General features: G+C 42.0%; 1 long non-coding RNA gene across 1 annotated transcript in view; it reads right to left on the bottom strand.

Moving 5' to 3' along the window:
• LOC128913166 (uncharacterized) overlaps positions 1 to 25,500 on the bottom strand; it is a 34,022-nt gene extending 8,522 nt beyond the window's left edge. The window contains exons 1-2 of the long non-coding RNA XR_008467868.1: positions 25,386 to 25,500; positions 22,875 to 22,931 (exon numbers count right to left, since the gene is read on the bottom strand). This is a non-coding gene — a long non-coding RNA (uncharacterized LOC128913166). The remainder of the gene's footprint in view (positions 1 to 22,874; positions 22,932 to 25,385) is intronic.
• Positions 25,501 to 26,369: the final 869 nt, after the last annotated feature.

Below are 26,369 nucleotides of genomic sequence, written 5' to 3'. Positions count from 1 at the left end.
ATTTAAAAATAGGCAAGAGATTTCTTCTGCATTTAGAATATGCAGCCAAAAAAAGTTCAAAAGCTTCCAGAACCGAAGTCTACAACACCTCAGCTCTTAAAAATAAACAAGTAAGATGCCCTTAAATCAATTAGCAAATCTGTATGCTCCGGCCTTCCAGCATGTGTTCATCTTAAATATTCATTTCAAGAAAGTTATTAGTTTAATAGCTTTACCATATATTGCCTTACATTAAATATAACTGTGTCAAAATGAAAAAATAAAAGCACCCTTTTTTGCTCGGGTATTGTCTGCAATGTCATCGTGTAAGAAGCAACTGTCAGCAAAATAAACTGCCCTTCAGGGCAGGATAAGTATATTTAACTATTATTAATGCACTGAACACAGCTGCAGTTCTCAGAATCGTAACGCAGTTAAGATACACAATATGCAGGTATTCATTCCTTTCTTCTACTTCTTTTTCCTTACCCAACTTGCTTACTCTCGCTTCAAACAGCAATTGGCACCGAGCAGCAGAGCTCACTTGCAAGAGCACCAATATCACCGCATTATAGAAGCACAGTAGCAGTATATTCTCTTTCCTGGAGAATCTATTTTCATATAAATGGTTATAAACTGCGCTGCCGCCTGGCTTTGAAGACACAAATTATCTTGTCTCAGCAGTAGCGCAGAGAGCATTTGCTCCAGATTGTTCTCTCTGGTTTTGAGGCCAGGTTCTTACACCAGCCACAGGGTTCGGCTTACACCAAGGTTCACTTTGGAGCCCTCTAGGTACATAAATCCACCGAAAAGTTTAAATCTAAACCCAAAAGGGGAAAGTTACAAACTCAAAGTGCAACCGCGGCCTCGAGAATGTGCACAAAGAGAAGCAATGCTCCCCCAGCACTGGACCCTGCAGCTCTTCACACCAAAGCCCATCCCACTGCCTGGACCAGCTCCGGGCATCCATCTCCTGGGGACGCCGCAGCCCTGGGACGCTACTGCCACTCCTGCGCCGTGCTCACGAAGCTGACTGTGCCTGCATCTACTTTATCTGATTATTTCTGAAGTTTCTTTCCAAAATCCATCAAGCATGGACTCCCAGGGGAGCGAGGGGGCTTTAGTAGCCCCGTCAACTCTGGTCCCCTGGGCCAGCCCGACGCCGAGGCCAAGGTCAGCCGCCTCCGCAGGCAGAAGGCTTCTCACTCTCGCTGAAAGAGTGAATGCAGATAATTACATAATTTACAATCCACTCTATAATTAAAATAGAGAATGAACTTAATGCCACAGTTCGTGTTCACAGTTCGTTATTCATCAAGCACCTCTCAAACAATGTCAGCCATCTATTTTTCATATTTCCAGCCTACCCGGGAGCTCACACCAGGCACTCTGCAGGGTCTAATGCCCTCAGCTGAATTCTTCTTCTTCTGAACTGGGTTCTTATCCTACTCTTCTGAGATACCTTCCCTAAGCAGGAAACACTACAACTAGTCCAGCTGCATTTTTTCAAGGGAATTAATTGTTGCACAATCCTCAGGTGCTCACCACCCTGGTGCTCACAAATAAACCAGGCTCAGTGCTCCAGGAGCTGCCTCAGTAGTTTCATCTGTGGTTGAGTTTGCAACACCTTCATCTGCTGAAGTCATTTGAGAGCAGGTTATCCGAGAAGCCATGTGAATCCCACAGCGGCAGTTAGGAGAGATGTGAGCGAGATGTCCCGTGCAGAGATCCAGCATCTCTGCAACCCAGCAACCAGAGACTCTGCCAGCCTTTTGGGTCAAACAGCTAAGCTTGGAGGACATCGTATGCATGTCAGAAATGTCACTGGAGAATCTCTGGAGGGCAAGGCGGGTATATCCTTAAAGAACTCGCATAGCTACTTTACAATGGATCCATTACTTCATCATTGTATATGGTTATTTTTGCTGCTGGGGAATTCATTTTTTCATAGAACCATAGAATGGTTTGGGTTGGAAGGGACCTTAAGGATCATCTCGTTCCAAACCCCTGCCCTGGGCAGGGACACCTCCCACCAGCCCAGGTTGCTCCAAGCCCCGTCCAACCTGGCCTTGAACCCCTCCAGGGATGGGGCAGCCACAGCTTCTCTGGGCAACCTGGGCCAGGGGCTCACCGCCCTCACAGCAAACAATTTCTGCCTCACATCTCATCTCAATCTCCCCTCTTGCAGTGTAAAACCCTTCCCCCTCGTCCCATGGCTCCCCTCCCTGCTCCAGAGTCCCTCCCCAGCTTTCCTGGAGCCCCTTGAGGGCCTGGAAGGGGCTGGAAGGTCTCCCTGGAGCCTTCTCTTCTCCAGGCTGAACCCCCCCAGCTCTCTCAGCCTGTCCCCACAGCAGAGGGGCTCCAGCCCTCCCAGCATCTCCGGGGCCTCCTCTGGCCCCGCTCCAACAGCTCCGTGTCCTTGTGCTGTTGGTGCCCCAGAGCTGGAGGCAGCACTGCAGGGGGGGTCTCACAGAGCGGGGCAGAGGGGCAGAATCCCCCCCTGGCCCTGCTGCCCACGCTGCTGGGGATGAGCCCAGGCTGTGGGGGGTTCTGGGCTGCCAGCGCACGTTGCCGGCTCGTGTTGAGCTTCTCATCCACCAACACCCCCACGTCCTTCTCCTCAGGGCTGCTCTCAATCAAACTTTTCTTGCAAGTTTACCATTAATGACTCCTAAACATTCTTTTTTCACTCTGATATTAAACAACAGCATAAAGTCCCACCAAGTGAGAAGCAGACCAGCGTGCAGTACGACAGGATTCAGAAAGTACATATAAAACTCTTTCAGCATCATTTTCTAAAAGACAGTTAATGCTTCTCGATGTCATTGAGGTCTGGGTTTCTTACTGCTCCTGTATAAAGCCTCGGTTGTTACAGCTGACATCTATGCTGAAGGCTCTTTTGCAGTATTGTAATACAAATGAGAATAACAAGTAATACAATGTATATTTATGCTATAATTTGAATCATTAAATAAAATGTCACTGTATACACACAGCTGCTTTTTGGAGAGCAACAGTAATTTCCTGCTTTTCAATGACTTGAACAAATGTGGTAAGTTTGATTTAAAAGTCTTTTTGCTTGTTTCTTAATTGGTGAATTCTTGTGGCAAAGCACCCAAATCATTCGCAGAATTACAAAAAAAAAACTGAATTAGCTTTGAAACACTTACTGGCAGAATACATCTACAGAAGTTGGAAAACCCCAAACACAGGCAGTAACCTCCCGGTTTCATTCTTGCTAGTAATTCTAGGCTGGGTTGGAAATCTAACCCTGGGCTGGAAAGGGTTGTTACACTTTTAGCGTAACGGTTGACTAGAGCCTAGTTATCTGTGCCTTCTCTTTACGACGATGGAATCAGATTGTCAATGCCAAAACTGACTTTCCCACTTCGTTATACTTTTACAATCCTAAAATACCTGTTTTCTTCGCAAAGAGGAAGGTGACAACACTGCAAAGAATAAAAATTTCTTAGTGATACTGCACTCATGAAACACGCACAGGCAACGGGGACTGTTTTCCATGAGAATCAGTTTACATTTTCACTATTTAAACACTGTTCGGTTTTGCTGTGAAAAAATGAGAAATTAATTCCCAACCTGGAGTTTGGGGAGATCATTTTCTGGCCCCATAGTCACGGCCAGACACCTGGAGAACTAGATGTTGCCTGAAAGATTGAATGGTTTTAGTAACCCATGACCAAGTGATTTGAAGACCTCAGTCATTTGCCTTTCTCCTCCACAGGTGAGACTGGGTCCACCTGGAGGAATCAGCCAAACGGCCACTCCAGGTCACCTGGACACAGCAACACCAACCATCACCAAACTGTATGTAGACCAGCAGCCTGGGCTGCTGAATACCTGGCTCGATGTAGGACACGGGATGTGTTCCCACCATCAAGGAGACAGTAGAGTTTATCGGAGAAAAACAGGACAGGAAGGTGGGACCTTGTGGCCCTGTCCCATAGGGCTTACGGATGAAGCGGAGATCAAAACTGCAGTGACTAGATCATGTCTCCAGCCTTCAGAGTCACTTGAAGTTTATAAAAATCCTTGACATGAGTTTACAAATCGGTCTGAATAAGAAATGAGTACCCATTAATGCTCAAAAAAGGTACTTTCATAATTAAATTATTATCCTTAGTTTACTTGACGTCTCCCTATTTCATACTGAAGGCTTAGCTTCTGTTTGATATCCATAATAGGTAACTTTCATTCTCTCTAGAGATTTAAATTTGATCTCCAGAACAGTACAAAGGATTTCGCACAAATCTTCCTAATTTCCTATGCATATATCACCGCCACCACTCTTCAAAGCTACTATTTTGTCTGCTACTTGCAGTACTCTTTAGATAACACGTACACTTATATATATGTATACATGTATGTTAAATATGTGGAGTTCCTCACCAGCTTCCCAAAAATAAAACTCCATCAAAAAAAGCTGGTCCTAGGGAAAAATATACAGATATTTGGAAGAGGCAGACAGAAGGGAAGATTTAATGACGTTTTTCTTTATACAGGTAAAATTTGGACATTTCAGAAGTTTTGTCCAATGTAGGTCAAAACTGGCAACGCGTACGGTCATGGAAATGTCTTGATTTTGTTTGTTGGTTTTGAAATTTCAAGATGCATCGTTTCAAATTCTGAAAGATTTCATATCCTTTGGGACTGAATTAATTTATAGGCCAGCCAATGAAATCCGGATTTGACTAAAAAAATAATCTTAGCGAATACTGACAAGAACGTTACGGATTTTTCCTGGCAAGCAGACCAAGGCCTTGGAAAAAAAATGTAGGTATGAGAAGACCTACACTGCTTATATTCCCTACAAAATTTTGTTAGTGACATAATTTGCAACAAAAAAGTTCAAATTAATTAAAGCCTGGTGTGTGTGCTGAAACTAAACTGTAGGCTGAGCAGGAAAACAAGCACCAAATGAAGAAAGAACTTGAGCCCTTTCCTCAGTGACAGACTAAATTCCTGCTGTTGTTATTCCTGCCCATTTTCCTTCCTCATTCTGATTCCGCAGTCATCCAAGTAAGACTCTGAATAAAATAAATTAACTTTATTAATTATGTACAGCCAAGTTTTTGTTGTTTCATTAATATGTATTGGACTCTGTGTCTCCACATAAAGTCAAAATGAAAATGGAATTATTATTTCAGTTGTAGGAATTTGTCACCATGGCCCACGGAGAAGGAGATATCTATATGCATGTATATACATCCACATACGCACACGTATGGGCATGCAAACCACAGGATGTTTTCAGCATCTGGCTAACAAAGGGCAAACCTGACAGTCAAAACAGAGCGCACAAATAACAGAAGCCTTGTGGAAAGCAGTGCCATTCCCTTCCGAGGTAGGAATGGTATTTAACAGTCAAACCAAACGCGTGCTAATAAAACCAGTGAGCCATCAGACATGCTGTCCATGGATGAACATACCAACATAAGCCACAAGATGAACCACCTTTAATCAATATTTTCAATCCTACACAATGGGGGTGAAGTCCTATCCCTGAAAAGCTGGCGAAATTCGTGACTTCAATAAGGTCGGAATGTTTTCTGAAAGATCTCACGTGACAGAGTCCACCACAACAATACAGGTGGTTTGAATGGCTGGGGACTCTGCCAAGAAAAACACACATACCTTTGTTCTAACTGGAATTTGCTTCTTTTCAACCACCCTCAGCTTCAATTTCTGAGGGCTACAACTCACATCAGATAAAGACTGGAGAGGAGCCAGCACGCCGCATCTTGGCTAAGAGGGACAAGGTGGCACTGGCACAATGCATAACAAGGACCCGAGGAACCTGCTCTGCCATGAGCCATCTCCTTGCTATTTGGGGACAAGACGCATCATACTTATACGCTTACAGACCTTCAAATGCTCAAGTTTTGGGCAGCCTGATTAGCCGACCGGAATTAATTTATGAATTCTTGCCAGTAAATTCAGTGTGGAACAAATACTGTGATTTTCTTTTCGGGTAGCAACATGTGGTGAATTTCTTCTCTCCTGGGTACTTTTTTGCAGAGGAGAGCCGAGGAGGGCAACTGTGCCCAGGCAGGGGAGCAGCTTCCCCACTGCACTTGGCCACACTGAGAGAAAGGGCTCTTTGGTACCCAAAGGTGTTGATGCAACATGCTTACTCACCGCAATCATGTCTCTGACTCCTAACCTGGTAAAACATAAGCTCCTTTCCATCGCTGTAGTGAGGGGAGGGGAAAGGTACGGGACAACCCACCCCTCTGAATTTCCCTTCTATTTATTGACTTCAGACAGCTATAATTTATTAAGTAAACTACCCGGCACCAGTAGACAAAGTCTATGCTTTCCATTACCACTCAGAGGAGAAAGTATCTAAGATATATGCCAAATGCACATAGGTAAAGTAATCAATATGGGGAGGAGGAGAGCAGATTAATCACAAGTTATGTCGTGCTCTACCCTGGAAGCCGTTCGATTTAATCTCCACCACTTGTGGCTATTTCTAATCTAGTCCCGTACAGGTGTTCGCAGTCAGTTTTGTGCTAGCCTTGTATGACCCGAGTCTGGTTTTAATTGCTTAACAAACGTAATTTTATTAGAGAGATAAAGATATAGCTAACACTAATAAGCTGCCTTCAAAATATAAAGAGCCTTTCAAGATTGGATTTTTAGTTAGCTTGCTGCTCTTTCTTTAGTATCTAATTGATTTTCTTGACATCTCTTTAGCCTGGCACACTGCCTGCCTAAGTACTTTATCTGACCTTCAGGCGCTGTGCCAGGTATTGATCCCATCCCTCCAATGGCTGTGTTGTAGCTGCTCTTCCAACTTTGATAAGGGCTAATGGAGCAGCACCAGCGAGACAGGAAGTCAATGGGCACCAAATCTCTCTCATCCTGCTCTCCCTATCTACTTATGTGAGTATTCTGAGCAATGCTGAAATAAGATCCTAAGCATGCCATATGCGCTTGTATTCCAGATTTCTCTTCCAGGAAATATTTTACCAAAAAAAAAAAAAAAAAGAAAACACAAAAAAACCCCAAACCCTTAAATAAAAGTGTTTAGATAGAATTTTCAGCATGGAGCTAAAATAAAGCTTTTCTGATTTGAGGAGCAGAAATAGAAGCAAACTTGAGCTGTTAATAAAATATCAAAACAATACGAAAAGAAGGAAAAAAAGACAGTCACATTTTTCAGTAGCATCTCATATACCCACGCCAATGAAAATGCTTTGGACATTACAAGACCTTAAAGGGAAGTGAAAGAAATCAAGTTGTACTTTTAATAGCACTTCAAAGACAGCAATTTCTTATAAATTACTAATAGCAAAATACTGCACAAATTTAAAACGGGAAAGAAAGAAGCACATTAAACTTCCTAACATTCTTGTGACAGCAACAGTCAAGGTTAAGTTTTCCCAAATCCCGTTTCACTCGCATAAGGCCTCGTAGCCACGTTATTAGAGCCATTAAGCAACCTGAAGATAAGACTAATATAAGCTGTTTCCACCAGACTATATAAGGGGCCACACCATAAGGCAGAGGAAGCTAATGGATCATCTCCTCACCGCAGACTCCTTAAACCACTGCATCTCATTAAAATGGCAGCACGCTATACAAGATTTTGGGTTGTTCAAAAAGCTTTGGAGGGCAAGTAAATACTCACACCATGTGCAAAAGTGCCGTACTCCACTGGAGCAGTAGTCAAAGCCCTGAGACGGACACATGAGTCTGCAGATACATCCTGAAGAATGGTACAAGCTCTTGCAGTGTTTTGGGGTTGGCTGGTTTGATACCCCCACAAAGATGCAGTGAGGAGCCACGGTTTCACGGCTTCTGGAGAGTTTCGGGAGACTCCAGACTTGGGAAGTACTGGCTGAATCCTAACACTGTTAAAAACGCTCTTCACAACTATTGAATCTTTCTGTCTCCGTAAAACATAGACAGTGGATGCACAAGGAATGCTGCCAAGTAAATACCTTCAAAATTGTATTCAAGGACAACTGTTACAGAGCAAGACAAACCCCACAGACAGGCAAGAGCCATGTTTAGAAGATACTGCTGCCCTGAGGCTCCTGCTGCTCCAGAATGGAGTCCAGCTTAGACATAATTGCCGGTTACTCTGGATGCAAAAAGTCCACTAAAATATTCTGCATTTACACGCTCCTTATATTTGCTCGAAACAGTTAAAATAACACCACATTGCAAAAGTTAGGCTTACCAGCCCCCCTCCAAAAGGTAGGGATTAGCGGAAGAGTAAATAGAAGTACTTCAATCACAAATTCTTGTAAAGAGGAAGAAACAGTAAAGTTAGCTGAGGGAAAACTTCAGCAGGGAAAATTATGGATTTTTCAAGCGACAAAGGAAATGCTACAAACAGAACATCACATTATGGGCTTTTTTCAATATACAGGAAAATCCCCTGTGTAACATCTTGTCCTCAGCTGTTCAGGAAACATCATATCCTTCACCTGCTCTGCAAACTCTTGTGTCTCCCTGCCTCATTGGTACCAGCCTGGAAAGAGATTTAAAAAGTCCTATCATTTTAACAAGGACTCATCTGTTCCCTTCCAAAGAAATAATTTAAGTTCCAAATTAAGATTTTGTAGATTGATCCACTATTTAAATCTATTTGGCCTCCCATAAGCGCCGCGATGCTCCACGCATAAGCAGAAGGGGAAGACGCCTCCCAGACGGTCTGGCACAGCCCCAGCAGACCATCAGCGAGGAGGCAGCTGAAAGATCTGCTCTCGCAAAGTGTCTGTGGAAGGGCAGAAGAGCTCTGCTTTGACTAACACTGGCTGAAGTCCTGGATCGTAAAATAAATGCATCTGAGAGTGAAGTCAGCAAGGAAGTTAATAGAATCAGCATAACTGAAACACTGATGTATAGGGCTTTTCATCCGTTTTCTGGTGCTAAACCGAAACGACTGAAGCAAAGGCACACCTCTTCGTAGCCTTCTCAATTTGCTTCTGCTGCAGAAATTTCCTACTATGGTTTCTCAATTTCTGCTCAGAGTAACTAGTTGAAAAGGAGGAAGGTGAGGGAGGATCCTGCTGCACCTACAAAGGACAGTTGAAGTGCCCGCTGCTCCACTTGGAGGGTAAAATCCTGCAGGATCTGCCATGGGAACGGTCCCCGGGCAGGAGCCTCTGCCGGACACGACCCCCCCAGCCTCCCCACGGGAATGGGAAAGATGGAGGGGGTGCATGAAAACTTAGGGGAAGCTCTGAAAAGAGGGCGAACAAGGAATGCAACTCAGAAGAAATCTGGATTAGGGAACATGACTAAGTGGGACATGGGGCCAGGGATGAGAGAGATATACAGGATCTGGTTTCCTTATCTTTAGGGGAAGGACTAATTTGCTTTAGTTGCAATTAGCCTTTTTACCTTCTAAGTGCTGACATTTAGTCCAGATTTATACGTTTCTGCGTGTATATCTGGGAACAGTCTGTGTGTTTGGAGCCAGTGATTTTTCTTTATTGTTATTGCTAATGACACAGGCTGAACAAACGTGGCATGGGAACTACTAAATTCTACACAAACTTTGCTAGGTCTGGAAAATTTCTTTATCATCAGTGACCACGATGCTTAGTGGCAAACCTTCAGCTGCAGAGATGTAGGTGGACAAGCTCCTCTTTTTACTTTTTTTTCTTTTAGGAAAATTTGGTACAATTTGGTTTGGTACAATTCAAATTGACCGATCATCAGAAAAACATCGCAAGGCATATGTTTTTCCAAGCTTTTGCTAAATTATTTCATTGAGAGGTTTGAGAACTCACAGCTTATTTTGTCAGCAAATTTATATTTTATAACCGTATTCTAGAGGGGTTTTTTTCCTCTGATAATTTTTTACCTTTGGTTTAGTGGATTTTTAAGTTTAGGCTGAACGTGCTTTTTAAAAGAGATATTACTTAAGGGAACTTAATATAATAAAACTGAAAATTTGGTCATTAACTCTACATCACACAAATGTAGAGTGAATTTTCAAACTGAGGGATCAGTTTTATTCTGTTCTTCGACAGTCTGCTCCTACTTCCAATTATTTATCTTTCCTGAGCAATTCCTGACTTTTTTCATTGTAATCCCATCCTATCTCAATTCCGTGTTATCACCAACCCTGTTAGAGTAACACTATTTCCTGACCTGATACATGCTTGCTTTTCTGTATTTATTATTTTCTTTATTTCTCCTTTTTAGGAACTCCTTTTACATAACTTGCTCTGCTGATGTTACCCATAACTAGGAATTTTTTAAGCGTTTCAATAAAGCTCACGTCTTACAGAGAAACTCCCAAGCAGATGACTTAAAACCAAAGTATCAATCACCCACAGTTAAATGCACTACAAGATTTTAGATGAGGCTCATCCAGTTGAGACACCGTTTCTCTTTCATAGAGGATGGGATAACGCAGCCCAGCCAGCTTCAAAAGGAACAAAAATCACTATATGCTCTGACATAGACACTGTTTAAGGGAACTGGAAAGAATGAAAGACAAAACACTTCTAGGTACTGTGCCTTTCTTCTCCTGTCTCAGGACCTGCCATATATTTATTATAGTTTTCAGTAAAAACAAAAATATTTGCTGACGCAATACAGCGAAGGGTTCTTACAAAGTAAGAAAAAGTATATAGACCTGCAGCGAGTCTCAGCTATGCAGAGTTTTGTAACTTAACAACACAAAACCAAGCAAAACTTCATTACTTCCTTGTAATGAGTGCAGAAGTTTACTATACAGAAAATTAAGCAGCTTAATATCAACAGGAGAATACACTTAATAACTGAATTACGTTCTCACTTCTTTAGAATGCGGTTCAAATTGGGCTGAAACCACACGGGTGAAATAAGTCTCTCCTTCTCAAGCGAGTGTCATGTTGCAAAGGCACAACAGAGTTTTTCCGCACAACCCAGAGTTGACTCTAGAGGTGCCTTGGCCTCGGATTGACCAGGAGGGGGTTCCAGCTTAGATGCAATCGCAGAGATTTACTGAAAAGCCCATTCAGCCCCTGCTTCTATTGCAGCGTCCTCAAAATATATGTCTATATCTCTTTCACGATGACTAAATTTCTCCCAGAAGAGAGTTTGATCCATAAAAGTGCTGGTTTAATCATCATTGACTTAATGATTCTTTTGCAATGTCAATTAAATGGTATGAAAAATTAAACCATTTACAGAACACGAGGACCTTTTAAATTACACATTTCAAAAATATTATTTAAAATTCTAGTTATATAATCCTTTTAGAACTGTCAAAGAATAAAGCTGCTCTAACATTTGACTCATTACTCATGCCAATGCGTGTTGGAATTCACCGAGTTAGCAGATATTTAAAAACCAAACTCACTAGAAATTAAGAAATTAGCAAAGTGTAACAGCAAAATTAGCCGGCGTTACACAGAAGGGGGGGCAGACACACCGTTCAGGGGATAAAGCCTGTTAAACATGAAGTTTTACACTCCTAATGTCACGGTAAAGCTCCGCTTATATAACAATTTTAAAATTACATAAATTAAGTCATATATCCAACGTGGGTTTCTACTTTTGTTCTTCGAAAAACACATAGAATCATTTTGCAGGGAACATTTCTCTCCCTTTCAGCCGGTTTTACCCTTTCCATCTGTCCCTCCCCTCGCCCACGCCGCCGCGCTCCCCTGAATGGGTGTTTTACTCTTTGACTCGTTCATTTAGTTCTCTCAGAAAGTTGCCTCGATACTGCTAACTACCTCAAGCAGCTTCATAATGCCGCGTTTTCAACTTAAATGTACTGCGGAGCATTTATTTTAGCATTAGCACTGACAGTCATCGAGCGGGAAACTGCTCGAGCTCGCTCCGCAGGGAGTAAGCGCTGCTGCTTTCCCTGCCTCTCTCATGGGAATGAAATGCGGGGTTTTCTCTGGGACCTGTTGGGATGTGGGATTTCCCCTCAAGGGAAACACATTCAAATAAGCCTCAACACACACAAGAAAGACTCCTTTTGCTTCTCCTAACCCCACAGATACGCACTGCAGGTCACAGTGTTTGTCATGTGAATATCAGGGGTAAGCATTACAATTAAGGCAACGAAATCAAAATCTGACAGTTGCATTTGTAATAAAAGACACCATTCATGAAGCCGTCTATTTTCCAAACAACCAGCACGCAATACCGTACACAAATTAGCAAAAGACAGTAAAAGAATGGCAGGCAGCCAAATTACCATGATAATTTCTGGCTTCGGTGTCCATCGCAGTCTCCAGTGATTTTTATCAGCATGTAAAGTCTCATGGTTTGTTGTTGAGCACGCACTACCAAAACTCACTTCTCTGCCGGTCCTGCTAAATCATAAATACATCCTGGAAATGAGTCCATCCCTTCTCTCACTCGACCTTTTTTATATATATATTCGTTTAAAAAAAAAAAATCCAGAGAGGCTCAAGAAACATTAAAAAAAACCCAAACCAACTCGTCTAAAAACACTGTCAGGGGACGAACTTCCCTTTTGATATACAGATTCCTTCAGAGACCCCCACCCATAGGATTTTTGTAGCCCGTCTGTCACCGCAGGCTCACTAGTTGTCATGACTTTAGGAAGTGCCAGTGTTCAACAGCAATTAGGAGAGACATCCAGAAGACATTCAGGCCCATTAGGTTAAAAACCTTTGCACAAATTACAAACTCCCAGTCAACACACTTGTACACTTATTAAACGCTGACAAATATACAAGCAAACAGACTCCTGGCTTTTCTTTACACGGATTCCCACACAGTGTAAATATGGTTAATCTTGCCCACGCCGACACTGCAGTATCCACTAGGTTTTACGCGTAATGAGTTGAAATGATCCTGTCTCCTCCACGGAGGCGAAACTTGTGACTGGTGTCATACAGCACAGAGAGTCAAAGATCACGATCCTCAAGCTGAAATGTTATTGTCTAAACTAAAATCAGCCAACCCCACACTCCAAACCACAACGCTCCCTTTCCCTGATGAATAATTTCCCAGCAGCCATTTGTACTAGTTTTCGTTACACGACTGTAAATCTGGTCAAATGATATGAATGATAACGGTAAGAATATTCTGGAAACAACAATTTTAAAGGTCTATCCATAACACTGATGAACTTTAAATGAAATGTTGAAGGTATGGAACATTTTTGTTTCCATGGGGTAATGAGTTATTTAGTAGCTGTCTACGTTCGATATACTTCTGATAACCTGAAGCTAAGGCTGTGTAAATGGAGCATATCTGTCCTGCCCAGACCTCGGCAGTCATTAACATTTTATGTTCAAAAGGTTATTCTCCAAATGACCCTGTTTTGATTTTTGAAAAAGAATCTAATGGAAACTTCTATCAAGTTAGTAACTTCCGTCATGCTTTCTCTTGGCAATGTCAATCGAAGGAAGAAAGAAAGCAGAAGCTGGGAAGCTTGGGGTTCTACGCCAATCTTAATGTCAGTTGGTGATCCTTCACCTCAGTTTCCACACTTTCCATATGAACGTACCCTTCAGTTAGATTAAGTAAACTACAACATCACTGGAATGTTGCAAAGCACAGAAGAACATAGAGACAATTTCTCCTTTGGAGCGATAACTCAATCCTCTGTGGACGCCTACTAATAAAACCAAAAGGAAGTTGTCCCTGTGTGGTAGGTAATTATCATTGCTTCACTTGCAGCTCAAAATCCCAAAGAGAAGACAGTTGTTTGTGTCTTCATGATGTGGAAAATACCAGTTGCTTGTGGGGTGTCCCTGGAGTTTGTCTTCAGGCTTCCAACAATTTATGACCTGATAACCTGAGATATCATCTCCTAAGGACACAGGCAAGAGTGACACCGATACTTTAGGATTTGTTTCCAGCTTTATCTTCCCCAAACTAGACTTTCTTGCCCTCTGAACATACTGCAAAACGTCACCAATGAGGATTGGCATTTCAAATTTCTCAAGCTGTAGAAACATTTTGATTGTTGCTGTATGACCACTCAATATTTTGGGGGTCTTAGGACCGGGAGGAGAGATACCTCCAAGGTGGGATTCATTTTTACAGGAAATTCCACTAAAGCAGACTTTCTCTTCTTTACTCAGACATAAGGCGGTCAACAAACCGTTTTTGTCAATCAACTCAAAATACCACAGTTTGAGAATCCAACGTTCAATAGCAACAACTAGAACATACACTCCGATCGCGACAGAGGGAAGAAGAAAGGACAGAGCTGCGTTAACCACAGATTATTTCTTATTAGTCATTAACACCTTTTTCCCCACAATCACATTTTACAAGACAAGGTACTGGATCTTCATAAGACACTACAATGAGAAAAAAAGCCCGCTCAATATTACACACACCTGCAAAACACTGGAAAGATGTACAAAATGCAACTCATCACAGGTAAGATATAACCAAGAACTTCCCACATATACACACAAGCTTTTAATGGTTTTTTGATTTTTTTTTTTTAAGTAGAATCTGAAGGTTAAATAAGGAAAGCCTCCAAATAGTCCTGTAAATAACTTCAGAACTATCGCAGGCGTATTTAAACAAGAGTATAGTAACAAGCAATTTCTCGGTGAAGAATGATAGTAATTTCTGATGTTATCACAATTATCATGCTGTTATTACGAGATAAACAGCCTAATACATTACGCTGTGTTGCAGCTCAGCTCTGCATGTCATCCTGCTCTGTAACACAGCTAGTTACTTATATATTCTAGACAAACAGTATTGGTATTTAGTAGCTTATTTGTTTTAAATGTTCTGAAACCCTGTTATGTGCTGAGATCCCATCTGAGTAGCAACAGCCTAGGACCATTTTCTCAGGAAAATTTGGCACCTTATTTTGGGACAATATTCTCAGCTATAATTTCCAGTTTTTAAGGAATGAAAGAATAGAACAAAAATAAATACCAAGCCAATTATTTACTAGCCTAACTACAGATTTTGAAGATGATGGTTACTTGAAACAAGGCATCTGGGAAACCTTGCAGTAGCGGTTTACTATTATAACTTCTAAGCATCCGCCCTGCTACCCTTTGGGAGGTCCAACACCTCCAAGAGAGGCAAAAACCAGAAGGTTCGTGATGTCTCATCTAACCCTGTTCACAGAGTGGCATCTTGGTTTAAATTGCTGATGAGGGTGGGTTTGAGCCAAGACCCAGTTCTGACAGAAGCGCGTTTTCCTTCCTGCCAGTCCTGGCATGGGCTGGTGAGCTCTGGCAGCAAAACAGGGAGGCTTCTGGGGCCAGGAGATCTAACCACCTCATAGCAAGGTTAGCTGGAACTGGTTTGTCAAAGCTCTTGTGCACCACCAACTTGAAAGTGTTTATTCTAATGCCCTATTGTATGAAACAAAGCCAGTTTAGAGGAACACCATCAAAATTTAACTTGTCAGCATGGTATTAAAGATACATCACAACGTTCACATCATGAGAGCTCCATCCTCCATTCAGGTAGATGTCTGGGCAGGTTTCCATCACAGTTTGGAGGACTATCGTCCTTCTCCAATGGCTGAGGAAACCTGCTGATGCACACTTGCAGTGAAGGATTTCTACAGTGTACTTCATGCTTTGGAGGAGGCAGAGAAGGAAAAGTGGGTTAGAAGCAATAATTCCTCATAGTCATAATTTGGCAGCTGTGAATATGCAGGAGGCACTGTCATAGCAAAGACCCAAGGAACCAGCAAAGGTTCCCCAGAAACCTTAGCAAAGACCCAAAGAACCAGCAGACACTAAACAAAGCGGCTGTTTAACATTACGGATGCCTTATACCAGCTGTCACATGGGCAACCCCGAAGACAGTCAGACAGAAGATGCTTCAGCAGTGATGCCTCCTGAGAGAAGGGCTGGAGGGGAGCTGGATGACCACAGGGACGGCCAGGTGAGGACACCAGAATAGCTGCAGTGTGGAGCAGGAGGCAGCCCGAGAAGTTTGGGCTGAGCCGGGCAGCAGAGCACGCCAAGCAGCATCTGGGAGTTACCAAGCAAGATGGACTTTGCACCGCTAATCGCTTCCTCCGTGCTCAGTTTATGCTTTGTAACACTAACCCAGATAGCCTGGATAATGAGACTAGAGAACTGCTTTCCAGGTCATTGATGATTAAGAGGGTAGAGTTAGCACTGATAACAAACTGTTGCTCTATTTCATAAATGATTATGAGCACTCGGATATGACTAAACGGAACCCATCATTTTCTCCGTGTATGAAACACTGGATTTTTTTTTTTCCCCATCTGTTTGAATTAATCTCATTATATATAAATTAACAGAATATTGCTTAAGGAAATTATATCTTGTTTTGGCAAACAGATGTTTTAGTTGTACTAAAACCTTTCTATTATCTAGCATAATCTAATGTGTTAAACGTTTCCAAACCAAATATTTGGTAGGTCAAGATACGTAATCCACCCCATTCAAATTGTAGATTCAGACACTACTTTTGACCACAGTTAATGGAATTAATGTCACTTGTTTCAGTCAAGTCGTATTGCAAAGCCCACATCTAATCTGTGACGTATACAGATAAACAGATTTACAAAGCAATAGCTTACATGGCACCTTGTCTCTCAAGGTCACAGGTTACGCTGCAAGGAAGCCAACTTCAAGACACCCTTACATTACGCCAAATGTAATAGTATATATATCTACATATATGATCTATATATTCCCATAGACATGCTCAAAATATCAGTAGGGATAGCTATTTATTGAACTGCATTTACTATAAATCTTGTCTATTTTACCACACCTTTGTCGGCTAGGGAGCACATCAAACAATCCCACTAGATATTAAAAAAAAATTTTATGCCTAAAGTTATCATCGCTTCTTTTTCAAGAATTCAAATTAAAAACCGAACAGAGCAAAATTAAATCTAATACTCATTTTCTTCGGTAAATTAGGCTGCATCTAAACCATGTTTTATGGGAAACCACTACTTTGTATATCCAATTTCTTCCTGGATTGAACAAAGGAAGTTATTTCTTCCAGGGAACACGACCCTATATACTGAAATATAACACAAGGACACAGCATAACTTCTACCAGACTATACTCTGCTCCAGAATCCATTGGCCTTCAATCAGTGAGCTGCTTACGAGACACAAAAAATGAGATTAACAAATAACTGTGAGATAATGTGAGCACCGCATCTTGGAAGGCTTTTCTATCATTTGTATGTTAATGAACACCTGCCTGTAGAGCTGTATTTTTCCTGGACATTTGCAGCAATTTAAATTAACAGAAGGAAAAGAAGCTAATTTTGCGGCTATCTTCATACAGCGTCGTAGACCAAGGAGCTACAACTCAATTTTCTAAACCAGTTTAAAAACTCTATTACAACAAATTTCCTTGTTAAAAATAAATAAATAAACCAGTATATATAAGCTGAAGCCATTTTACAAGCTCTTAAAAACTGTGCTATGGGCTAGATCTTAGATTAATGTTTGTGATCCACACTGAAAACCTGTAAAGCATTTATGTAATTGCTAAGCATTATTATTTTTATTACTGTAACAGATGGAACCAATCCATCTTCGTAGATAATATCTCATAAATGATTCATTACTATTCCTTTAACCTAAAGTCTTTTATATTTTGCAGATCCATGAGAAATAACTATTAGGAGGCTCCATGCATAAAATAGTACGAAAACTACCTAATGTCTTCCAAACGTAGTAGCCTTGCTAATATTTAGGCCTTACAATTTTCACATTGTATTCCATATATTTTCATACGTATGCCACATATTTCACATTCCTGTTCCTCCTCGTTTTCCATCACTGTGTTCCAGGTGGTTAAAAACACCACTGCAAACTACCAGCAATGTTTCTCGCTTACATGGCTGCCATTAATTACAAATATGGACCAGTCAACCGCTTTATAAGAGGTAGAAATATCTCCCACAAATGCATGACAGAGTTTTATAATGCAGCAGTCTTGGCTTCAATTGCTAACGAAAAAGAGTTATGTGACCACACTGGCCATCTTTCCTTTGTCCAATAACTTTTTGACCAATTTTAATCAAATCGGAAAGCCAGGTAGACATCTCACAGATAGGAGTTTCCATCAGCTTAATGAGAATTGATGGCTGGAAGAGAAAAGAAATACACAAATGAGTCCTGTCACTGGTAAAAAGGCTTAAATGGGGGCTCATCAGTCACCCCCCACGCCTGGGCTGCCTCTGGCCATCCAGACACTGGTAGTCCAGAATCAGACACAGCAGATGCCATCTCCTGCCCACCATGCAGCCGACAGACAGGCCATTGACGATATTTTGAGTGAAAAAAAGCTTCTCAAAAAATGCATTAAAGGCTGACGCAAGCAAAGTAATCATAATGGTATCAGTGCTTGATGAACACCCCGACATTTAAAATGAGAAAAAATGTTCATTTACACACCCAAAAAAAGCTTTTCCTGGATCGTTAGACGAAAATGAAGACAGAAAAGCTAAATCTACCACACCCCGCTTATTATTTTGATACAGCCATCGGGGGCATCATTAGCACACCAGTTCCCAGAGCCCTCTCTGGTACCCACTGGGGTTTTAGGCCTATGGAGAATGAGAAGGTCTCCGCTGTGTCTATGGGACTATTTGGGTTCTTCAACCTGCCCTTTAAACGCAGAACAATTAGCCATTTTCAGTAGACTTCCATGTAATGGTAGAGGCTAATTGGAAGTGATGAGCCCTAATACGGTACCTGAAAACTTTTACCGGTTTTACCAATAAAAAAACAAATTACATTCCCCATGCAATCATACAGACATTGTGAATTGAATATGAACCAAAGAATCCATGTTATTCCGCTTGTATTGTGCACAATGCGATAAATTAAGGCATTCTCTTTTTTTTGGCTGAGTGGTTTTAGACTCAACACTCACGTCACTTCCTTATCTAGCCACACTAGCTAAGGATTTGGGGTGTTTAAGTAAGGACGCCATATACAGCTTGATTTTTAAAGAGTGGTCACCACCCATACGACAGCAGTTAAGCTTGTTAGAAATATATTGGAAATCTCCTTAAACCTCCCGAACACCAAATACCAGGGGGCCAGAGGTAGAAACTACTGTGAAATTTTATGTCATTTTATTGCAAGTACAACAAACTTCAAAAATAAAAATTAAAACAAGACCCTCCAAGACAAAAAAAACCCAATAGGTGTGATAACGGTCAGTGCCGCAAAGAGGACAGCGCACACTATCGGTGTGGGCAGAGAAGGAGACGGCAACAACTTTTTACTTACCTCTAACTTCAAACTCTGGGGGCCTGGTGCACCTGGAGAAGTATTTGAGCAGGTGGGAAGGCAGCAGCCCCATGAAGAGTCCTGGGTGCAAGGTCAAGGCTGGCCAGAGCCTCTGTAGCTCTTCCCTCTGACTTAACTCACCACTAAATATTAGAGCATGAGAAGTTTTCTCGTGGGCAACCTGATATTCTACCTGCTGATTCTTGCCACCTCACCGAGCTGGAGCAGGGGAGGTGGTGCTGGGAAAACTATTTGTCAATTATATTAAACTCCCAACCTTTAAAACCTCCTGCTCAACCCACCTCTCACAAAGGTCTTGTATTCATCACCAGCACATATTTACTTTAGCCAGAAAATGTGTTTGGAGGCTGAAATAATGGAACTTTACCACCAGCTACTTTGACCCCGTGTCTCTTCTAACAGTTCATAAGAAGTTACTGTTCCCCTTGAGGAGCCACATGAAAGCATTTCTTGAACAAATGGCGCTACCTTTGACTTGAAAACTACCATGTGATCTCAGACCTTCTACTTACAACTAGTTTCAAATGGATTTTGACTCACGAAATAGTAAGTTGCCTTGAAAGCTTCTCCATAAAAATCTAAATTCATCTAAAAATTGCATGAAAATTCATGTAAAAACACAGTTTGCAATACCCAAAAAAGGGAAGTCAAATGTAGAATAACATGTTTTCTAAGCAGCTTCAAATTCCACACTGAAACGAGAGAGTGCGGAGCCAGATTCTCCTCTGGTCGAGGATGACAAGCGGAACGGGTGGGCAGAGCTGCCAGTCGCACTGCTCGGGATGAGGATGCCCTCCTAAAAACCCTTCACAAAGGGGAACCCGACAAAGTGCAGGGTTGAGGCATCACAGAGAAAAGCACAGACCTGAATCCTTCATCTTTGATTGAGCTTTCCAATATTCCACCAGAAGGACTGGCATTTATAAACTGTCTCTTTGAAAATATTTTTTTTTCCTTTCCTCTTATTACATAAAATATACATTCTGCATGAAACCAGACACAGATTTGTTCTTTTTGCTAATACCTTAGTTAAATACAATGAACTACAGTTTTACTCCTCGGTGAAGTGCATTCACTTAAATGAAATGACATTGCTGTAAGCAGGAGAACAAAATTTGCTCTAATTCAAGAAAATCCCCCTAATGCACATAATTTTAAAAAATCTTTTATAAGTGGTACCATATGACTTTTAACAATGTAGGTTTGGCAAGTTATTCAAGTCAGTCATGCTTACGAGAACAATGTGCAAGCAAAACTCAATTTTTTTTTTCCTACACATATTTTCACTTGTACTCAGCTGTTCTTGCTAAGACGTGAGCGGCTTTGTTACCACTTTGGCCTCTCAGTGTACGGATTTTAACTTTGTTACTTAGTTAATTCACTTGCTTTAACATGAAATTTTTTAAAATACAGCTACCAGCTGTTCAACAAAACGAGGTTTCGTTTGCAATTTTCTAATGACCATAAGGGTAGCCAGAAAAGAAAAATCTCAGCTTTAAAACACACTTTATTTTATACCAAGGGAAAGAACAGCAAGCGTTCATCTGAAGTGACTGGTTAGGATGACAGTTTTGCAGAGAAATGTATTTTCATTCGAGATCCCCGCAGCTACTTTGAATGTAATTGCGTGAAAGACCACCAAGATTTCTTTCTCAAACACAAATCAAAAGCTTATCACCAAAAAACAACCATTACGTGCAGGAAACCAATCTTCAGTCTCTAATATGTTGAAATGTTTTAAAAGGAACCAAAAGGCAAAAAATTACAGGAAGCTGTGAGGAAGTTGGCCGGAGCCCCCCCGGGGGGAAGGTGTGTGGTGCCCCGTGATGCTCTGCCCCGGCTGCCACACACAGAAAAAGGTCGCCAAAGAAAACGGCTCCACGTACCACAGGTTGGACAAGGATTACGAGGAGGAGAGGAGGAGACAGCTTGGATGGCGAGGAGGAGAGGGAGGAATACTAGTCACCTGTCACTTCTGGCCATTACATTGTGGTGCTGGTCACTAAAATTGCTCTTACCAAAAGAAAAACAAACAAACAAACAAACAAAAAAACCAAATAACACCAGGACAGCAATTGGGCCTGTCTGTCAGGCGAGTGAAAGCCTACCAGTGGCCCTGACATTTTTCATTCAGGTTGGTTCTCGACGACAACTGGTAAAATTCCTAATAGATATGGGAGGACAAATTTCAATCCTAACACAACAGGATGCCGAGAAGCCGAGCGTATGGCCCGGATGGCAGTGAGTTAAAGTCAACGGAGTAAATGGAATGATTCCACCAATTCCCTGGGCAGCCTGTTGCAATATTTGATAACCCTTTCAGCGAAGAAATTTTTCCTAATGTCCTTCCTGAAGAGCCTGTATCCTTCCATTCCAACACTCCAGCCAGAGGAGCCATCCCACCACGTCTCCATGATGCCAGTAAGATCAAAGCCCCGCAGTCATGCACACATCTAACTTGTTTATTCCCATAGAGGCAAAAGGTATCCGTACTACCACTCTATGAGTTGATAAAGTGCATTGACTGCAGTCACCGCGTGGAGCGTGATGGATGCGCTCCACCCCTTAACCAAGCTACTGGTAGTTTGGAACAGGCTCCAAAGGAGGTAAAGGCCTGAGTTGTAGCCGGGCCAAGAACTCCTCTAGTTTCAACCTGTTCTCCAAAAACCCACAAGGGAACGGAGTGACACAGTAAACATCAATACAGATGAGTTTGGAACATCGATCGTGTGATTTAGGCATAAATAACAGGTGGCTTTTCCAAAACTGATTTATCAAAAAAGAAAGTTGTGGGCAGAAGGAGTCTCATGCATACCTTTCCCATCCTGTGTGATTTGACTACGAGCCCACCACTTCATCCCATAAATAGGACAGCATAAGTGAGCCTTCTCTGAGCTTTCCCTGCACAGCAGCATGGCTGCTTGGCGGCGATCTCCCCTGGAGCTGGGACACCTCTCAAGGCTGCTCCTCGAGGCACAGAGACCTTTTACCAACGGCAGATCTTCGGTAAGTGACCGATATTGCAAATAACCCTGTAGTATTTTGTCTTGGTAACTTTGATTACGTGCTGAATTCATGCTAACGAAACACATACAACCCTTTAGACATAAACCATTGACCAAGTCTGGACTAAGTCTGGATCCAGCCGCACCCAGAGTCCTCTCTGAGGAGGAGTTCAGAAAGCAAGGGGGTCTGTTCTGAACCTCGTGACTCAACGGGGGGCTTCCCTTACCCTTTCTGGCCCTGGTCTCTCTGTGAATCATTCGAACTCAAGTGTAACTCGATGCTCCTCTGTGTGTTTTCTCATGCAGTAATTAATAGTGTGAACCTTGCCATCAAACTTGGTTATATCGCACTTTTGCAACATATTAAAATCACTTACCTAACACTTTTGACAGTGCTTCTTTAAGCGATCTAAATCACCCATTTGTGATAGAATTGTGACTTTCAGGCGTGCACTGAACCTGTAGACGCTTTGATAAACAGAACAGTTTTCAAATTAAGCTATTAGCAGAGCATAGGGCTGTACATGAATAACGTGCTCCCAACCCAAATGGTAAGGGACAAGCGGGCACAACAGGAAAAGAGGCCTCAGCCCCTCTCTCTGTATCAGTGGGGAGCAGAACCCAGACCCGACAGCCTGCAACGTACAACCGAAAGCATCCAGCATCGTCTCACCTTCTGGGAGCTGGGCACCTGGAAACGGGGGCCACCAGGTTTAAAGAAATGATGCAACTGCCAACAGAGAGAGAAAGAGGGTTATCTATTTGGCAGGTAAATCGGGGTATGTTTTGAAAGAAGACAATACTCTGTACGTAAAAACGATACCAGACTGTAAATGAATTCTGTAACGTTTAATACAGAAAATTTTCCCCCTACTTGGTCACATTAGAGGAAGCTGAACATCTTATAACTAGGCAGCAGAGAACGGTTGGACAAATGGCAAAGCGTCAGATATAGACAGGTAATAATGGGTTTGTTCTGTAGATAACCTACTCCAGAGAAAACATGTGAAATTAGAAATGCTGAACTAGGGGGAAGTAAACAAAAGTTACTAAATTGTGCTACCCTAACACTTCCCATTCTGACAGAACACATGAATCATAGATAAGGCTGAATATTTGTCACAGCTGTGATTTCAGCATCAAAAAAGAAATAATTTTAGCACAGATTTTAGGGGAGTTTCCAGAAAATTTGTCAGTTCAGCCAACCGGATACTAGACTTCTCCGTGATCTTCTGCAAGTTTAGCTTTCTTTGGGTTTGGACCCGCAAAGCAACAAGCACTCACTTTTGAAACCACTGTGATGACTAACGTGGTTAAGTGTCTTGGTGTCTTCTTGGATGAGACCAAAGCTCTCAGCACACAGCTATTAAGCTGTATTTTGAGGGGGTTTCGGTGCTTTTAAACTGATGCGTGCACTGAATAATTTTAATTTGAAAGAAACGTCAGCAATACAAAAATACGAAAATGCTGAACCGCTGTTTTTCACTTTTTATGATACAAAATGATGCCCTTAAGTTTTTCTGCTCTGATAAAGCAGTGTGTTTTTATTCTTGGCAACGACAAAACTCAAGTTCCACCCGCAGTCCTGACTCACTGGGAGCGTATGGTAGGGGAAGTGGCCTAGCTTCATAAGCCTGCATTAGAAGCTATAGCTGGCAGCAAAAATGCATAGTTTATACTAAAGAAAAAAAAAAAAAAAGATTCTGGAGTAAACAAAGTATTTGCAAGTTCAGATTTAATTTTATAGCAGAGCAGAGGAGATCTGAAACCTGGAAAGCATTTAAAAGCTCAAATCAAAATATTTTATGTGAAACAAAATATTGCATTCAATTCTAAGTTAATTGTTTCTACATTTTCGGCGCTGAACTGGAAAAAATGCCAACAATTCTGATTTTATTTTTAAAAAAGAATTCCTCTATATCCTGCATATGCGCATGCGTAAGCATATCCAAACTTTAACCCCCATGAGTTCAGTCAGGCTTTCCGTACCTATTGAACAATTAGCTGATGACAAAACTGGCATTTTCACAGATTCATGCTATCACCCAAAATTTAAAAATGACTTTAACTCACTCTAAAATTTTAAGAAGGAGATTTTCGCTTAGATTTTAGCCAAACTAAAAGCCAGCTGCAGCTGAAAGGTGGTGTCCTGCTGGCTCCCCTCCTTTGCTGTTCTGCCCACACTCAGCTTCTCCTCCCCTGGCTTTGGAGTTTGTCTCACTTTGTGGTGAATCAGTGCAGAAAATGAGACAGTAAAGAACTAACTACACAAAAACCAGCAAGTACTTTTCTGCCAATTTAGCTCCCTGAATCAGCTCATCACAGGGCAAACGAGCCACAGAGCCTGCACCAGCATCACATGGTTAGGGGAGCAGGAGAGAAAAAAGATGACTGTACGCATATATGTATTTTTTTTACATCAGCTAAATTTTCGATTGCCTTTGCTCTACTGTAAGACCTTATGGCGAGTTCCAGGAGCCCACTGTTTCATACTTTTTGGGCTGAGCTCTCTCCTTTCAGGTACAAATAATCTATTCTTAAGCCCACCAACAGAAGGAAAAAAAAAACAAAAACTTCTTACAGTTTTAAAATATCTTCAAAAAATAAAAAGTATATGTAAGCAATCACAAGGTAGTTTATACAGTTGTTAGATCTCAAATATAAAGGAGGCTGATATCATTCTCTAGATGTATTTTTTAAACAGCTCATGGCTGTAGTCAATCTCTCATTATTGCATCTTTACTTATCAGGACATGCAAATTCAGAGGAAAAAAGCAGCATTTTATTGCTGAAGACATCCTCTGCCTGGGGTCCATGCTACTGGGTTCCCCCCTGGGCTTCTGCAGCTTGGCAGAAGCAGGGGCGAGGCGAGCCCGCTTTGTGCTTCAGAGCCACTGGAATCTCGACTGGCAATGCAGAAAGCCATCTCCAGCTTTCCTCCTCGGGGCACAGTGCTCAGGGAGCAGGATATGCTTTAAACATCTAATATCCCGCGGGATGATTTTCAGGCATATCGTTGGGGATTGATCCATCAGCTGCTTCACAGCTTGTGTTTAGCAAATACATTTTTTTTCCTGTGGAAATCCTGCCTACCAGGTTAAAAGGGAATTTTCCATTTTCCTCTATCAGCTACACAACCCACAGCAAAAACCGCAGTGCAGTCACACTGTTAACTACAGCTGACCTGAGACTCTCCAGAAAAGAAGTTTCATCTCCAGCAGCACGTCCTCACCACCCTTCCCTGCGGCAAAGGGGACCTCTGGATCAGACCCAAGAGCTCCGCTCCGGAAAGCTCAGCCTGAAAGACAGAGAGAGAAAACGAGTGTTCAGCTACATCCCTGGGTCTGGCCGCGGGACCCCCGTCCCCCAGCCCAGGGGACGTGGAGGAGGGTGGCTGAGCGCAGGTGGGAGGAAGGGACCAGCCCTTTCAACAGCTTCAGGCTGCAGCTCCAGGGCAGAGCTGGTCCGAGACAAGTACGTTCACAGGAAATCTTCCGCCTAAAATAGGCGTTGTTCTTCTACACCTCCCACTGAACAGTGGGTACAATTCATGAATATAGACTTTTGAAACTGATTCAGAAGAGATCTGAGGAATGTATCAAAAAGTCCATATGGTTTTGCCAAATCAAGTATGCAGAACTGGGTAAATTTAGCCACGCGCTTAAGATCTAAAATTTGTCTTGTTTGACCCAACTGGAAGGAACATAGTCATGAGGCACTTATACACACATCCATCTGACTGATTCTTCATCTTGGGGAGGTCAAAAATTGATGAGTAACACATTATTTAATGTGTGGAAACAAAAGGACACCTCAGTTACCAAAGAAGTGCAGTGGAATATGAAAGCACTACCCAGACAGGTCTAAATAATGCTATTTTCTCTAACATATTTAGGTAGTGAAATTACAAGTGACAAGTGGTTGGCGCTTTGACAGCTGGGCCTACGTCTCCAAATTTCTCTCCTGTAACTCACAAGAGCGAAGGCTTTGTTTGAAAAGAAGGCTGAAATTCTTACAATAAGACAGGAGGTGGAGGCTCTAAGAAATATTACACATTGTTCATTGTAAAAATCACAGGTGTTGGTAAAAGCGAGGTGTGAGGCACATAAGGAAAGGCTTCTCAAACCTCTCGACACCGTCGTATTTCCATTTGCATCGAGACAGCTGA

This window comes from Rissa tridactyla, chromosome 7 (genome assembly GCF_028500815.1).
Source record: "Rissa tridactyla isolate bRisTri1 chromosome 7, bRisTri1.patW.cur.20221130, whole genome shotgun sequence".
In the NCBI taxonomy this organism is placed as follows: domain Eukaryota; kingdom Metazoa; phylum Chordata; class Aves; order Charadriiformes; family Laridae; genus Rissa; species Rissa tridactyla.
Note: the sequence above shows the minus strand (reverse complement) of the source record. Positions and strands in the feature narration are given on the sequence as shown.